General features: G+C 41.3%; 2 protein-coding genes across 3 annotated transcripts in view; one reads left to right on the forward strand and one right to left on the reverse strand.

Moving 5' to 3' along the window:
* The window catches only part of LOC106785026, a 171,865-nt gene extending 162,952 nt beyond the window's left edge, over positions 1-8,913 (reverse strand). Inside the window, exon 1 of the mRNA XM_014745123.1 lies at positions 8,208-8,913. The gene's annotated coding sequence lies outside the window, so the exon portion shown is untranslated. The remainder of the gene's footprint in view (positions 1-8,207) is intronic.
* Positions 1-15,328, forward strand: part of LOC106785027 (autophagy-related protein 16-1) — a 384,411-nt gene that overhangs the window by 324,801 nt on the left and 44,282 nt on the right. The window lies entirely within an intron of this gene.

Genomic DNA, 15,328 nt, shown 5'->3' on the forward strand with positions numbered 1-15,328 from the left:
CTCAAGCGCGATATTATTAATAAAACGTTCGTTCAAAACGATTAACGATACGCATTCGATTAAATTCTTTCGATTGAAATTCGCGAAAGCTCAGCAATTAATTAATAAAGCTTCGTTATTTTTTCAAACGTGAATAAAAACAATTAAGTGTGCGAGTGCGTGCGCATTATCGAATTAGTTCTGCTCTCATCCGTTAACTTCCCTCGCTAAAAAAAGAAAAAAAAAGGTATTTTTCAAGTTCATCTTCCCAGCGAAAATAAAGAGACAAAGATGTTACGTTACGGAACAAATAATTCCTTGTTAAACTGACTAACATAAGTAAGTCGGATCGAACAATAAATAAATGCCGTAACAGAATTTTAATTTTAACGCGTCAGAATGAAACAAAAGGGTCCTTTGACCCTGGCCAAGAGAAAGAAAGAGAGAAAGAGAGAGAGAGAGTATAGTTAATGACCGATTACACGCTACTTTCTTCTTCGTTTCTTCCCGTCGTTCTCGCTCTAGGTGAGATTTACGTCGGTGACGACGAACCGTGCAATGTTTCACTATTCTCGAACCAACGATATATACATAAAACTCCTTTCGTTTTGATCGTGAAATCTTACAGATACAACGATTAATAATTCACTATTTCTATTTCTTTTTCTTTCTCTGTTACGACATCCTCAATAAAATGTTCCAATTACGCGCGAACTTATTCGTAATCTTGGTTGTTCGTTTAAAAGAATCTTATACGATCATAATGCTAATTAGTGTTTGAGTAGTTATAAAGATTAATTGGCATTAGCACGTGGCAAGATCTTTGTGCGCATTCATTGAACCTACCTTACCTATCTACCTACCTACCTACCTACATACCTACCTACCTACCTACCTGCTAGCAAATTATCTTTGAGTCACACGTAACGCGATGGCGATTCTCGTCCGCTCGCTCGGGCTATCGTGTAAAACGGATGTTCAACTCTCCGAAAAGGTGCATAATTTTTCGAAAGAGAGGCGGAGGAAGGGGGGGAGGAATCGAGAAAGAACGGTACGACCGAAGCAACCGAGAGAGAAGGAAGTCAGCCGGAAAGAAGTAGTGTCTGTACGAGTTGGAGTGAGAAGACACGAGGCAGAATACGGAGAGACGAAAAAGGGAGATCGCGAGAGAACACCGTTCGCGCGTTTCCATGAGAGAGAGAGAGAGAGAGAGAGTGAGAGGGAGGGAGGGAGGGAGGGAGGTAGGGGAGAGAGAGGGAGAGAAAGAAACCAGACGAGAGACTTGGGTCGAACGGGTAGGTGTACCCAGGGGGCTATTAACCGTTCGCAAACAATGATCTAGAAGCGGAAGTGGCTGTACACTCTTCTCTCTCTTTCTCTCTCTCTCTCTCTCTCTCTCTCTCTGTTTCTGCCGTAACGTCTTATCAGAATTCCAGTCTAACCGAGGACTCTTGGTGGTAGGGAAACACCGGAGAAGGAGAAATGCAGGCTGCCATCCATGCCTCATTCGAGAAAAGGAAGAAGGAATAAAGGACCCTCCCACGTTCTTTTACAACCTTAGAATTACGATACACTTTTTTGTTTCTTTCCTTGTTTTTTTTCTCTCTTTTTTTTCCCCCCCTTTTTTCCGTTCCAAAAACTTTACATAATTCTAGGAAGAAATTATTTCGTCGATAAATTACATTCGCGAGGTAAAGCTTTAGTTTCTCCACGCTTGCGACTGATATCGCCGCACGTTTATCACACACACACACACACACATACACATGGAAAAAAGGAAGAAAATCAACATGTTAAATAAAGAACGCAATAACGCGACCGTACGACGGTATAAAATGTTGTCTCATATTTCGTTGGCTCGTAGAAGAAATTGGAGTCATAAAGTTTGCGGTACATTATAATTAAATTAAAAAAAAGAAAAAAAAAGGAAAAATAAAATAAAATAAAATAGGGGTGAGAGAGAGAGAGAGAGAGAGAGAGAGAGAGTAGGAAAAAGGGACTTAGAGAAAGAGAGAAAGAGAAGAATTGATGCTAGAACGCAGCCCAGAGTCGTGCGTTAGCGTAAATGAATATCACCCTGTCGTAATTACCAGCCACCGCGTGCGCTTTAACGGACCACTAAACGCGATCGTGCGTTTTCGTGCTGACGAAAAATAGCCAGTCAGTCCCCCCCCCCTCGTGGTTAGAATAGAATATCCTTGTGTAAGAGAAAAAGATAGAAATAGTGGAACGGGGAAAAAAACAAAACGAAAAAAAAAAAGAAAAAAAAGGAACACAACGGTGTGAGAAATAATGCGGAAGCTGTAACTCCGCGCGTCGTAAAGCTATGCCAGTGTAGACGCCTCGCGGATATCGTCCTACAAACGACACAAAAAAAAAACAAGAAAAAAGAACAAAAAAAAGAAAAAGGAAAAGGGAAGAAAAAAAATACGAGAGAAAGAACGAAGAGAGTAAACTTAAAGATGAGCGCTCAGTCGCGCGTGCTCGCGCGCGTCTAGCGAAAAGCGCGAAATTCGTATATAGAATAATCCAGGATAAGGAACAACGAGAGAGAGAGAGAGAGGACGACGTGACTCAATTTGTTACTTTCTCACGCTATAATGAGAAGCTTTCTTTCTTTCTTTCTTTCCTTCTTTCTTTCTTTCTTTCTTTCTTTCTTTCACGATTACGATCGAATTTCTACAAGAAGAAGAAATTTTACGATTTCTCGGAAAGCTCTTAGGAGGAAAAGGAGTGAAAATAGTAGACGAACAACGGATATTCGTTCAACGAGAGAGTAAAAGAGAGAGAAAGAGAGAGAGAGGGATAGAGAGAGAGAGAGAGAGAGAGAGAGAGAAAAGAAGAGCCACTTGCATTTTTTCCCCCTAACTCCATTGAGAAGTGTTCTTCGATTCGTCGTTAATCGCATGAGTTTTCAACGACGAGGAGCCGGTGGTACTCGTTCGAGCACGCAACTTGTTCTTGCGTTCCCGTTATAAAACGTGCACACTGACGACGACGCACACCGTTCTCTGGTACTCTCTTTCCTCTCTTCTTTCCCTCCTTCAAAAGAGAGGTGTATATACCGAGCGCGCCGATGTAAAGGGTGAAGCCAGAAGAAACTCACGCTTCCGTCCTATCTCAGACAGCCTTTTTAGGTTTAATTATTTTAACGGCTACGCCTCCTCGTACTTTGTTATTTTCTGTTTCCGTTCTTTTTCTTGCCGTATAGATATAGATATATATATTTATTAACGAGAAAAAGAATAAAAAGAGAGGAGGGGCGGAGTAAAATAAGAGATAAGAATTTTTATCTCACGATTATTTAACGATAACAAAATATATGTATATGTATCTAATTCGTCGTTCATTCTTCTAAGTCATTTCATACTAAACAGAGAAAAATGATGATGATACGTCGTGAGATATATGTAGATATAGGTAAAAACATAGCACCTGCAACGCTTCGGGCGTCTACCCGGAAACAATCGCGGAAACGATGGCTTCCTCGTTGCTCGTGTCGAATTAAAAAAAACGGTACACGTTTCACGCATGAAGCGACGCGCTTGTAACGTCGAATGGAAAGTGCCGGTGGTGGTGGTGGAAGAATAAGAGGAGAAAAGAAAGAAGAAGAAAAAGAATAAGAATAAGAAGAAGAAGAAGAAGAAGAAGAAAAAGAAATCGATGAAGGAAAGAGAGGATGAGAGCATCGTTGGTATACTCGTCGTCCTGTGGTGGTTCGTGCTACGTTTCGTCGAAATTCTTTTAAAATTGATTCGATAATTGAGTCACATCTCTTCGTGTTCCCCCCATTCCCCCCTCTCTCTCTCTCTCGTTGATCCCCTTTTCCCTTTCCCGTACTTTCTCGTAGAACAATTCGCAATGTGCACGTTCGCGCGTTCCAAGTTCCTGAACGTTTGTAAACGTTAACCCTTCGAGGTAGCAATGCCTTCCCTCGAATGCAACCGCGTACCCTTTGTGTGCTAATATCGTGTAACCACGTCTATGTCCTAGCGGACTTATGAAAATACAAACTGTTCTGTTCTGTTCTGTTCTGTTCGTGCGTATGGATGGTCTTCTTACCAAGGACTGAACGAAAGACGGTGGTTCTCATATTGCATTCGCAGCAAAATCGCGAAAGTAAAGAAAGAATTCAGGAAAGGTAGAATAAATGTTACGTAAAATTCGAACAGAAGATAAATTCCAAATGAACACACGAAAGGGGATTCCACCTACGAGTATTTCTTTTTTCAAAAATTCTCTTTTCCCCTCTCGCAAATGACTCGTTTACGTTGCAAAATCTAGAATCGAAGATGGGAATAAGAAGAAACGGTAATAACGAAGCAGATATATAGGACACGTCGGAAGAATTCGTTTTATAAAGCTGACGTCCTAGACCGCATCTTTTCCCGTACACTATCGATATCGAATGCCCATCGAGGTCGTACTCTTTTATCTGCACTGGCCAGGACCGTCGACGTTCGCTCGATCGGTTTGTTAGATTACCGTCCGGGCAACGCGTTACAAGAGAGCACGTCCTTCCTCCTCCTCCTCCTCCTCCTCCTCCTCTTCCTACTCCCCACCCTTTCTTCCCGTTCTTCTCCTTCCCATTATATCGCGTCGATCGTGTATCGTCGACGATGCATAACGCAATAATTTACGAGCAACGCGTTCTTAAGCTGGACATAACACAGGATAGTACCCACGCGGCTAGGAAATCCACTTGACAGGCGTATATCGTTTCGACTTTCTAATTGACACGTTAATTTCCCACTCGTAGATCGTGATCTTAATCGAATCGGTGTTCAGGCGTCGTAGAAAAAAGCTCCTTCGAGTGGAGGAGGCGGAGGAGGAGGAGGTAGTAGTAGTCCTTAATCAGGCCCATGGCGAGCAAAAGCTCGAGGGTTCCTGTGTGCTCCTGCTATATTGCTTCCTCTTGCCACTCGATACTACCACCCGGCCGGCCATGGGCAATTAATATTGTCCCTCGTAATATCTATCTTCTCGTTCTCTCGTACGAGGAAGTAAAAGTAGAAGTAGAAGAGTAGAAGAGTAGTAGAAGAAAAGCTTTTCTAGGAAAGGCCATTCTTACGGTGTAAAAGATGGTCCTTGGATAAGAGAATACAAGCTTCTAGTTCCTAGAGTCCTTCTATACATCTCCTATCTTTCTCATTCCCCTAGACTTCTCTATTTCTTTGGAATATCGTTGATACTCGTCGACTCGTGCTAACCGACTACTCTTAGACGTCGTTTCGCGCAAGAAACTACTTCGATTATTCAAAAGCGTGGAAGTAGTTGGCCATTCGCAGACTCTCGGAGTATTTCGTCGCTAACTTGGACAGGCTGTTAACCATCAAGCTAATATATTCTCTCGTGACGGTAAAACTTTATCGATAATCCTTCGCGTGGTACGGAATAGCGGAGACACGCACGGATATACGTTAAGACGAGGAAAGGAAGAAAGATTGTAGGTAGCTAGGTAGGTAGCTAGGTAGCTAGGTAGCTAGGTAAATGTCTTCCGGAAGAACACGAACCTACTATCCGGCTCGTTGAGTTTTTAGCCGGTACTCGATTAACGTTAACGTCGAAGATTTTGCAAAGACACGACGACGACGACGACGACGATGACAGAGAAAAGCTGCTGCTGCTACCTCCGCCACCTCCCCGACTCTACCCGGTCAAGGACGATAAGATTGATTTACTCACGCTCGCTTCAACTTCCTCCTCCAAGGGTTTATCCAAGGACCTTAAGTAATCAATATCGTACGAAAACGGTAGTAAAGCTCCAGGTAGAGGGGTAAGAATCTCATTACCCCCCACACTACTAAAGCCATTGTGCCGTCGAACTTCATTATCCGGACTAATTATTTCAAAGTTAGTCGAACAGTTCGCCACAATGTAATGGCTAAGGAAACAGTCTTACTACCTTTGCTAAAGAGAAACGTGAAGTGGTGGGAGTAAAGAGAAGTTAAGAGAAAACGGGTGTAAAGGATGGAAAGGGATATACCTTAAAGAAGGAGACAAACCAAGACAAGAAGATGCCGCTCGAAGGGTGAACCCTCAACGAAAAACATAATATCGGTCGGTATGAGAGTCTATCTCTCCCTGCTTTTGTTGCCATTCATTAAGGTAATTACAGGAACCGATTTTCCCGCGAATGCACCTCGATGCAACGAAGAATTTAATACCGCGTCGCGCAGAACGTTCGCTCTTCACATTCGACCTTTATTCACTTTCCTATTTATCTTCTACGTCTTCTTCTTCTATGAAGATTTAGTCGACACTTTGACATGACTATTTCGAGTAGCTGCACAACGTCAGTAAACAAAGTACCGTTATAAATTGACGAGAGAATATATACAAGAGAGAGATAGAGAGAGAATGAGAATGAGAGAAAGATGGAAAACTATCAGTAATTACAGTTAACCGAGCACGGAATTTCTCTCTCAAACTGCAATTAAAAATAAAATCGAATAGACGTTAGATAAACACGATGATCCTAGTACTATTCTTTGCAATAAATGAGAACATTCATACGAGTCAGTCTCCGCAAACACGAATCGTACTAAAATAAACTATCGAAAGATCTATAAACGATCGATCGATCGATCGTTATACAGAGGGGGAAGATTTTGCGTAACGCGTATGTACACGCGTTAAAATCGTTAACCACCTCCACCTATATACAACTTCCTGCATTTCGCGCGCGTGAACGTTGCAACCCAGACGCAACGGAATCGTCTGCTCGCTCGCTGAAGAGATAAAGACCGGAAAAACAACGGTTTTACGAATCTCACACACTCCTCTCTATTTCCATTCTCGTTCATTAAAGCGTTGTCTCGAACTTCTTTCTATTCTATTCTATTCTATTCTTTTCTTTTCTTTTCTTTGCGTTACGAAATGTTCATCTCGAACGTGCTCACTTAAAAAGAAATAAAAAAAAAAAAAGACAATTCTGTTAGATTTAGTTTAGAAAAAATTTGGATTGATCTAGATCGTCGAGAAGATCGATGTTTTAACTCTCCACTATCGTATCTGACGTCGCACAGTAGGAAAACACACCAACGTAGGATCAGAATTTGTCTGGCAAGGATACGGCCGTTCTCTCGTTCACGGAATCGTCGAGATGGAAAATTGTTTTTCCCGACGAACCGTATAGTAGTTCAGCGTAAAACGTACTACACACACGTACCTACTTGGTGTCCGATGGTTGGTAGGTTGGTTGGTTGGTTGGTTGGTTGGTTGGTTGGTTGGTTGGTAGGTAGAGATGCGTGGTTATAAACCGTCGCGGATGAACCTTCATCGATTTAATCGGGAAAAATATAAAACGCGAACGAACGCGGTTCCCGTAGGTGGTGGTCGTCCGTCCGTCCGTCCGTCCGGTATTCGGCGATACGTGAAAATGCGAAATGGAAAAAAAATTTTTCCTAACCCGAGATGATGGAAACGGCCGGGCCAATCGGCGTTATCTATCCTCGAATTCTACCCCCCTTTCCCTCCTTCGCCACCTCTTCTACGTGGGAAAGGATGAAGAAAGAAGAGTAGGATGACGGCAATAATCGGAATTTTCCATTTAATTGGTAACGAAAAAAAAAACACACACAAAAAAAAGAAAAAACAATCTCCCTTTTGCGAGATCTCGAATTTTCTCTACCGGTTGAATCTGCATTAGCGAGGAGAGAGATCCATCTACGAAGGATCGAGTTGAAGGATCGAGAGGAGGAGGAGGGCGAAAGGGATCTCCTCCTCGCGTCATTCCGAACTCCAAAAGGAGCTCTTAAAGGCGCGACCCGACGACAGGTAAGAGAGAAGTCGTCGACTCTTCGCTAGGGATCTTCGCCTCCGATCGCGATCAAAGGAACGCAAAGAGGAAAGCAAAGAAGAAGAAGAAGAAGAAGAAGAAGAAGAAGAAGAAGAAGAAGAAGAAGAAGAAGAAGAAACGAGTCTTTGCGTCTCACGATCAAAATCGATCTTCCCTTCCCTATCTTACCTGTCCCACTTTGACGAAGCGTGTAACGAAATTGAAATCCCGATTGGAGGAACTCTTTCGAGCGTGGAAAAACCGATTAGAAATCGTCGAGGTAAACCGAATCGCGAAGGAGAAGAAGAAGAAGAAGAAGAAGAAGGGTTAAGAAGGGGGAAAAGGGAATAGGGATGACAGCGGCTCTCTTAGTTCGATCGCATCACTTTTACCGTTTATTTCTTTTTTTTTTCTTATTTTTTTTTTGTCACAAATTATATCCACCTACCTTATTTAAATCTTCTCGGCGAGTTGCTCCCCGTAGAATCTTCTTCCCCCAGGACGTAGGGTGAACTCGAACGAGGGTTGACGATGAGTAAGGAAACGGTGGTGGTGGTAGTAGTAGTATCAGCAGCGTAGAAGAGGAAGCCGCAGAAGACGGGTCCCACACGCAGCAGAAGAAGGTGAAGAAGAAGAATAAGAATAAGAAGAGGAAGAGGTAGTAATAAGAGAAGAATAAGAAGAATAAGAGGAAGGAACGACGAACAGCAGTGGCAACAACAGCAGCAACGGCAACGGCAGCACTCCGGGAGGCCGCCCTCTCTCTCTCTCTCTCTCTCTCTCTCGTTCTCTGTTTCGTTCTTTCGTTCTTTCCGTCCTTCTCTTTCTTTCTTTCTTTCTCGCGTGCCCTTGGACTTGAGCCCCGTTCACGGCCACAACCAACACAGAAATGCTGGGATTGCAAGGCGTGCGGCCACTTTTCCTGCCGGTATCCACCAGGTGGGGGGATGTGCCCGGTTGCTGTTGGCAGGTGGAATGCTCAACATCACCGCAACGTACTCACGAATTATTAGTGCGACGGGACGTCCTATGGAAGGGGGAGGCAGGCGAATGGTGGTGATGCTGCTGCTGCTGTTGCTCCTGCTGCTGCTGTTCCTGTTGGTGCTGGTGGAGGTGGTGAAGGTGGAGGTGGCACTGGTGGAGGTGGAGAAGAAGAAAACGAAGACGAAGGAAGACGATTGGAAGGGGGAAAGAGTGCGAGAAGGAAATAGAGAAAGAGTATTGCGAGAGATCTGTGAGAAAGAGAGAGAGAGAGAGAGAGACAGTGAGAGGGTAGGGGGTGGGGTGGAGAGGAAGGGGGCAAGATACGACGGCCGATTCGGCCGATCTCCACCGTGCGATTTCAAGTACGTTCACCGGTTTGTTATACGCTTGCGAGCTACGACTCATGATACGACTTCGCTTCCGCGCTTTTCGCGGGATAAGAGAATCCCAAGGATTTCTGACCTACGAGCGTAATAATATTCTGTTCTATGTTAAAACGCGAAATGAGATCGTCGCCAGCAGAAGCAGCAGCAGCAGCAGCAGCAATCGTTCAACGTTTCTCTATCGAAAAAATCGCGAATACGATTTATTTATTTATAATATAAATATATATAATTTCTTTTTCTTAAAAAAAGAAAAAAAGAATCTTTTTAGTAGAAAATATCTATACATATTTATGTAGATATATTTATTTCCAAGGATGAATATAGTAACTGATTACGATTATTTAACGACGATTACGAAGACTAATTCGTTCTTTTTTTTATTTTCTTTACTTTACGTCGAAAAATATAGATCGTGGGAAGTATTTTAACGCGTGGTAGGAGAAAGAACAAAAAATAAATGAAATATAAAATATAAAATATAAAATAAAATAAAACAAAATAAAATAAAAGAAAACCGGGTTAAGGCTCGAACGATCCAAGTTTTCGAGATAGAAAGAGAAAGAGAGAGAAATAAAAGTAGAAAGAGAGAAAGATATTGGCATCGATGAAACGAAATAGTTTAATAAACTGTTTTCCGTAACTGCGATCCCGTTCTTCAAGTAGTAGCCGGCTCGCGGGACGTTAAAACGTATCGTAAATTTCAAGGCCGCTTTACTCGGAGTTACCGCTACTCGAAGCGACGTCGTCGTCGTTTTCACGATCGCTGATCTTGTGAGAGTCCTCTTCTTCTTCTTCTTATTCTTCTTGCGAATAACGAAGAACGTAGAAAGAGGAAGAAAGACAGATAGACAGACGGACAGACAAACGGACAGACAGACATGAGATGGAACGAGAGAGAAAAAGCTTTTCCTCGCGCGCATCCACGCGCGTGAGTCACGCTCGCGAGAATCGCGACGTCGTTAATCCTTTAAGTTATTGTAACTGAGAAAGGACGACTCCTCGTTTGTGTGTATACGTGTGTTTATTTGTGTGTGTGAGTGTGTGTATGTACGCTCGACTCGTTTCAGTGCTTGATAGTCGTCGACCTAAGAAGTAGAAGAAGAAGAATAAGAATAAGAAAAAGTACAGACGAGTAGAGTTATGTGCGATGGTATACCGCTCTTTTCTCTATCTTTTCTGTTCTCTTATTTTCAATTTTATTCTTCCTTCTCTCCCGTTTCGCCGAGTAACGATCAAGAAAACTATTCTGTCCTAACTAATATCGAAGAAAATTTTCTAAACAACTCGAGTGATCGAATATCACCGATACCGAGGATACAAACCATCGTAGATAGTACGAGAGTTCGCCCTAAGTAAAAATTATGAAAAATCTACTTGCTGGCAAACCCATCCTCGTGATCGTCCACTAACGGGAACTCTTCTAGGATATTGAGTCTAACGAGAGGGAGAGAGAGAAAAAGAAAGCTTTTCCTTTTGTGATCGAAACCGATGAGGTTGCCTGTTCTCTTGAGAGAGAACAGAGAACCTCAGATAAATCGATAAGTTTCACTCGTCGATGCGACACACATTCACGAATAATTTTACGCGCGTTCCACAAATTTTCCTATTTATTAGAAAACCTGTTGAAATCGATACGAAGGGTAATAAAAATTTAATTAGAGAAACGTCTACTGTAAATTTCTTCAAATTTTCTTCGAATAACGACATCGGTAATCGTTGGATTCGAGAAATACGAGAATAATTTGATCCTTTCCCTCCCCCCCTCTCCTCCCTCTCTCTCTCTCTTTTTCTCTCTCTCTCTCTCCCGCGTTAATTGATAATAAATCAAGTTTCGACGAGCAAGGCGTAATCGCCGTCGAGGGATTAATTTTGCACGTTCTCAAATCTGCTTGATTTCTAACTGAGTGTGGGGGGATGGGTGAGTAGGGGGGAGTAGGAGGGTGGGAGGGAGGGAGGGTATTCGTTGATCGATGCCGTAATTAGCGTTCGTCGGTGAGCTAATATAACGAGATACGTGACTTACGATACTTTTATAATGAAGTCGGTATACGTAATTGTAAGATTAAATTGAACGAGAAGGAACGAACGTATACGGTTTTAACGAGCATACTCTCGTACTCCGATAAATGATACAATAATATAACTACATATTTCTTATTCACGAAGATAAGTCATCTAAAAACCGCGATTATCCCGCGTAGATCTATACTAAATTGTTCTAAAACAAAATCAAAAAAAAAAGGAAAAAATGTATGATAACGTAAAAACAGATGTTGCAATAAAATTTAACAAATGTTTATTTGCTATCTTTCAACGAGTAGATTTACCAGGGGAGAGGTTTGAAAGCCACCCAAATTGCTATTTAATATTGATTACCCCTCGCGTAGCTTCATTCAAATAAACGGGCTCGTATACGTCTAGCATTGTATATACACGCACTATATACATAGAACATATGTACGTCCGAAACGGGAACACCATCGGAGTTGCCAGTTGTGCGTTTCGTGTATAATACAATATAACGATTCGCGAGTTAATTTTGCAGCCGTGCGTGAGGTACGTTGTGCAATTTGCAACGCGATGCCTCGTCGATAAACGATTTCCCTCTCTCTCTCTCTCTCTCTCTCTCTCTCTTCCTCTCTATTTCCTTGTTTCTCGTTTTGTTTTTCTATCTCTCTCTCTAATACATACATACATATATTCTCTCTATCTCTCTCTCAATAATACTAAACATATTCGTTTATAGCGCGATTAAAATAACGAAATTGTCTTTTTATATTTTTCTAACGGTGGTTTCGATTAATTAAACATCTTTAAACGATATAATTAATGCTCGTAGCGCGGGTGTTGATATTATACGTAAGAAGAAATAAACTTAACGTTGAAGTATGCAGTTTCGATTTTCTAAAGTCGTAAACTTTGTCTCGTCGTTTTCATCGTTGACGATTACGTGTAACTATACTCGTAACAACAAAATGTTACGCGATCAAACGATCGTCGTACTACTTACCAGCATCGAGAAACGTAAACGAGTCCGAGCTTCTCGATCAAGTATTTCCACTTACCCCGTATAACGTCGTAGTTGCAACTTAGAACGGAAATAACAATGCTACGTGATGATGATGATGATGATGATGATGATGATGATGATCGTGATCGTAGAGCGGTAGTGCGAAGATATGATGAGAGAAAACGAGAATGATATACAAAATAATATATCCAACTTGCGTAAACGCAAACGACTCAACGATGATTTTATTTTATAGGATGATGTATTTTAAATACACCCCGAGTCAATTTTTTTTTACAATTATTCGTGTAAAAAGATGCGCGAAAAAGACTAAACGATGAATAGCATTTTTTTTATAATATCACACTCTTCTCTATAATATTATTAAATAATTAAAATTAATGTAACACGAAAATAGAAAAGATTGCATATATATATATATAGTATGCACGCAGGATAGTATTGCGAGATAACAATGAGAATTCGAGTTAAGTTAGGGTTTTAACTTTACCGTTACTAGTATATAGAAATACATAGAATGGAAAGCAAAATACGCGCAATAGTATGAGAACGATGAAAGAAGCCGCATCCCGTTTCTCGTTTACTTAACCCGACGTAAACGATGGGGACGCGTGTAAACACCGGGATCCGAAGGAAAAAGATTTTCTAGGATTTCGAATTCGTTTTTCGTGTACGGGGAACGCGTATAAAGCGCCGCACTCGAAATCACTCAAAGTTAATCGACCGATCGAAAAACAAATGTTTACGCGACTACGAAATAGCGAAGAGTTTATAAAATCATTAAGTTCGTATAGCTTTCCTGTTTCCAATTAGTTCGTGCCGAACACACAAAAGGATCGTACTGTATATACAATGTGTGCATATGCGAATTCTATTGCTTTGGCCGGTTGGACGGAATTCAAACGTGGTTGTATCGATTTGTCCACTGGTTTTGTCTTCGCATTTAAGCCCCCCCCCCACTCTCCACCCCGTTCCCTGCCCCAACACCCTCACATCGATTTTTAACTTTGTTAAATACACTGATCGCGAATGAACGCGTACAATAACCTATGATGAGCGCAAAACAATTCATTCAACCATACCCCCCCCTTCCTCTCTTTCTGTTTCTCTATGTCCCTACAGTGCACATTCGTAGATCAATTTCAGGTCATCGAATTTGTTTCATTCTCTAATCGCGTATACGATTCTTAAGATATAAAATGTTCCTCCAAATCGAACACAAAAACTAATGGTATATTATTGACCGGATTAACACAAGTTTGCCAATTTAATTAGATCCGTCTTAAATACGCACGTGCAACATATGTTTCACTGTAAGTTTATGTATATTCAAAACTATTTTAATCGAGAGATAAAGAGAGATAGAGAGAGAGAGAGAGTAACAAGGGCGAACGTTTAACTCACTTTTTGTCGAACGAGATCGTAAGTAGTATTTATTTCTCCATACGTATATATAATATAATAAACGATTTAATGCTTTTGCGCAAATTCTTAATACGCTTGAAGTTTTTTGTCAATTCGACTAATTAAAACGTTTGAAAGCGAAGAAAAAGGAAGTACTATGGCGGGGCCGCACGCGACGTATCCTTAATATTACTTTCCGTTGATAACCGTAAGTTTATGACTAATTACAGTTCATTTAATGGTGCTCCCGATAAATAACTCGAACATCGTCGGCTGAACTTTTACGATAGGTTGAAAGCGATAAATGGTTATATTCGAACTTGATATTATCCATAAATATATATATAGAAACGAACACAAACGCGAGATATTTGTTTTCGAATTTGCGAAAAGATTTCATCAGGTTACTTTAAAGGTTAGCAGTGCATTGTTAGCAAAAAACAAGACCTTCCTTATCTCCTTTTTCTTCTCTTTTATTTTCTCTTCCCTCTATCCATCTTCTCGAGTGCTTTCGATGTCCGTAGAAAAAGCGATCTTTAATGGGCTTTATCTGACTCTCTCTCTCTCTCTTTCTCTCTCTCTCTCTCTCTCTCTCTCTCTCTCTCTCTCTCTTTCTGTCTATCTTTCCCTCTTTCTCTTGACAAGACCGGTCGCTACTTGCGGCCTAATTGACTCTGTTTGTAATCCTGCTTATGGATCTTTATGAAAGGGAAGGTTTACAGGCGCGACATAAACTCGTATCCCCTTGGCATCCATCAACCAAGAGAACCGCGCCAGCTAAAGACCTCATCAGTTCCAACGACTGCAAACACGGTGTGTCCTCGTGATAAGCCTGTCGAGTGAAAAGAGAGAAAACGGGAAGGGGGATGTGGGACAAAGGGGTGACTCAAAGTCTTCGCAAAAATTCGCATAACTCTTCATAAGGGACTACGAAAAGACCTCTTCCCTCTTCTTCCCCCCTTCCCGTTCGCTTGAAGTTTCTTACGAGATTCTTATCTGATTGTCGCTGGATTTATCTAACCATCAAGAACGTGCACGTGCGAGCATTGCGACCATAAAAGATCTATTTTCGAAAAAAGAAAATCAAATCTGCTTATTATTAAGACGAGACGACAAGTTTGATAGACTATTCCCGGGGGAATTTACTTTAACACTTCACTCTCTCTCTCTCTTTCTCCAATTCTCTTCGTTACAAAGTTATCTGCGCACGATACTTTTATTTTTACGTTGCACGTTGTAGGAATCCGAAACTTGCAGATACTCACAGATAATTTGTGCATAATCCGCGCGTATATACCTCCAAAATCTTTGATATTAAACGTTATTAACGAAACATAGGAAAATAGTGCGAATACTACTTTCTTTTATTTTTGGTTGTTTTGCTTATATATATATTTTTTTTGTAAGTAGCATAAGGATCTTTAATTCGAACAAAGGAAAGAGAAAATACAAAATTGAAGAAAATGAAATGAAAAAAGTTGATACGCTTCTTGAGAACAATTTGATAGGGAGTTTCTCTTCTACCACTTACGTTTATGAGAAGCAAGCAGCAACCAACGACAAGTTCTCGTTCCTTCGTGCTACATCGTATATCGCTGTTTATCATCGTCCGCTTTATTAATTAGTTTCCAGCCGTCATTAAGAAGCGTCGAGAGAAGAGAAGAGACGAGACGAGACGAGACGTGCCAAGTAAATTCGTGTTCGTTCCTTCTCTCTATCTATCTTTCACTCACTCTCTCACTCTCTCTCTCTTTCTCTTTCATT

Source organism: Polistes canadensis, unplaced genomic scaffold (assembly GCF_001313835.1).
Source record: "Polistes canadensis isolate GaletaPanama2010 unplaced genomic scaffold, ASM131383v1 scaffold_44, whole genome shotgun sequence".
Classification (NCBI taxonomy): Eukaryota; Metazoa; Arthropoda; class Insecta; order Hymenoptera; family Vespidae; genus Polistes; species Polistes canadensis.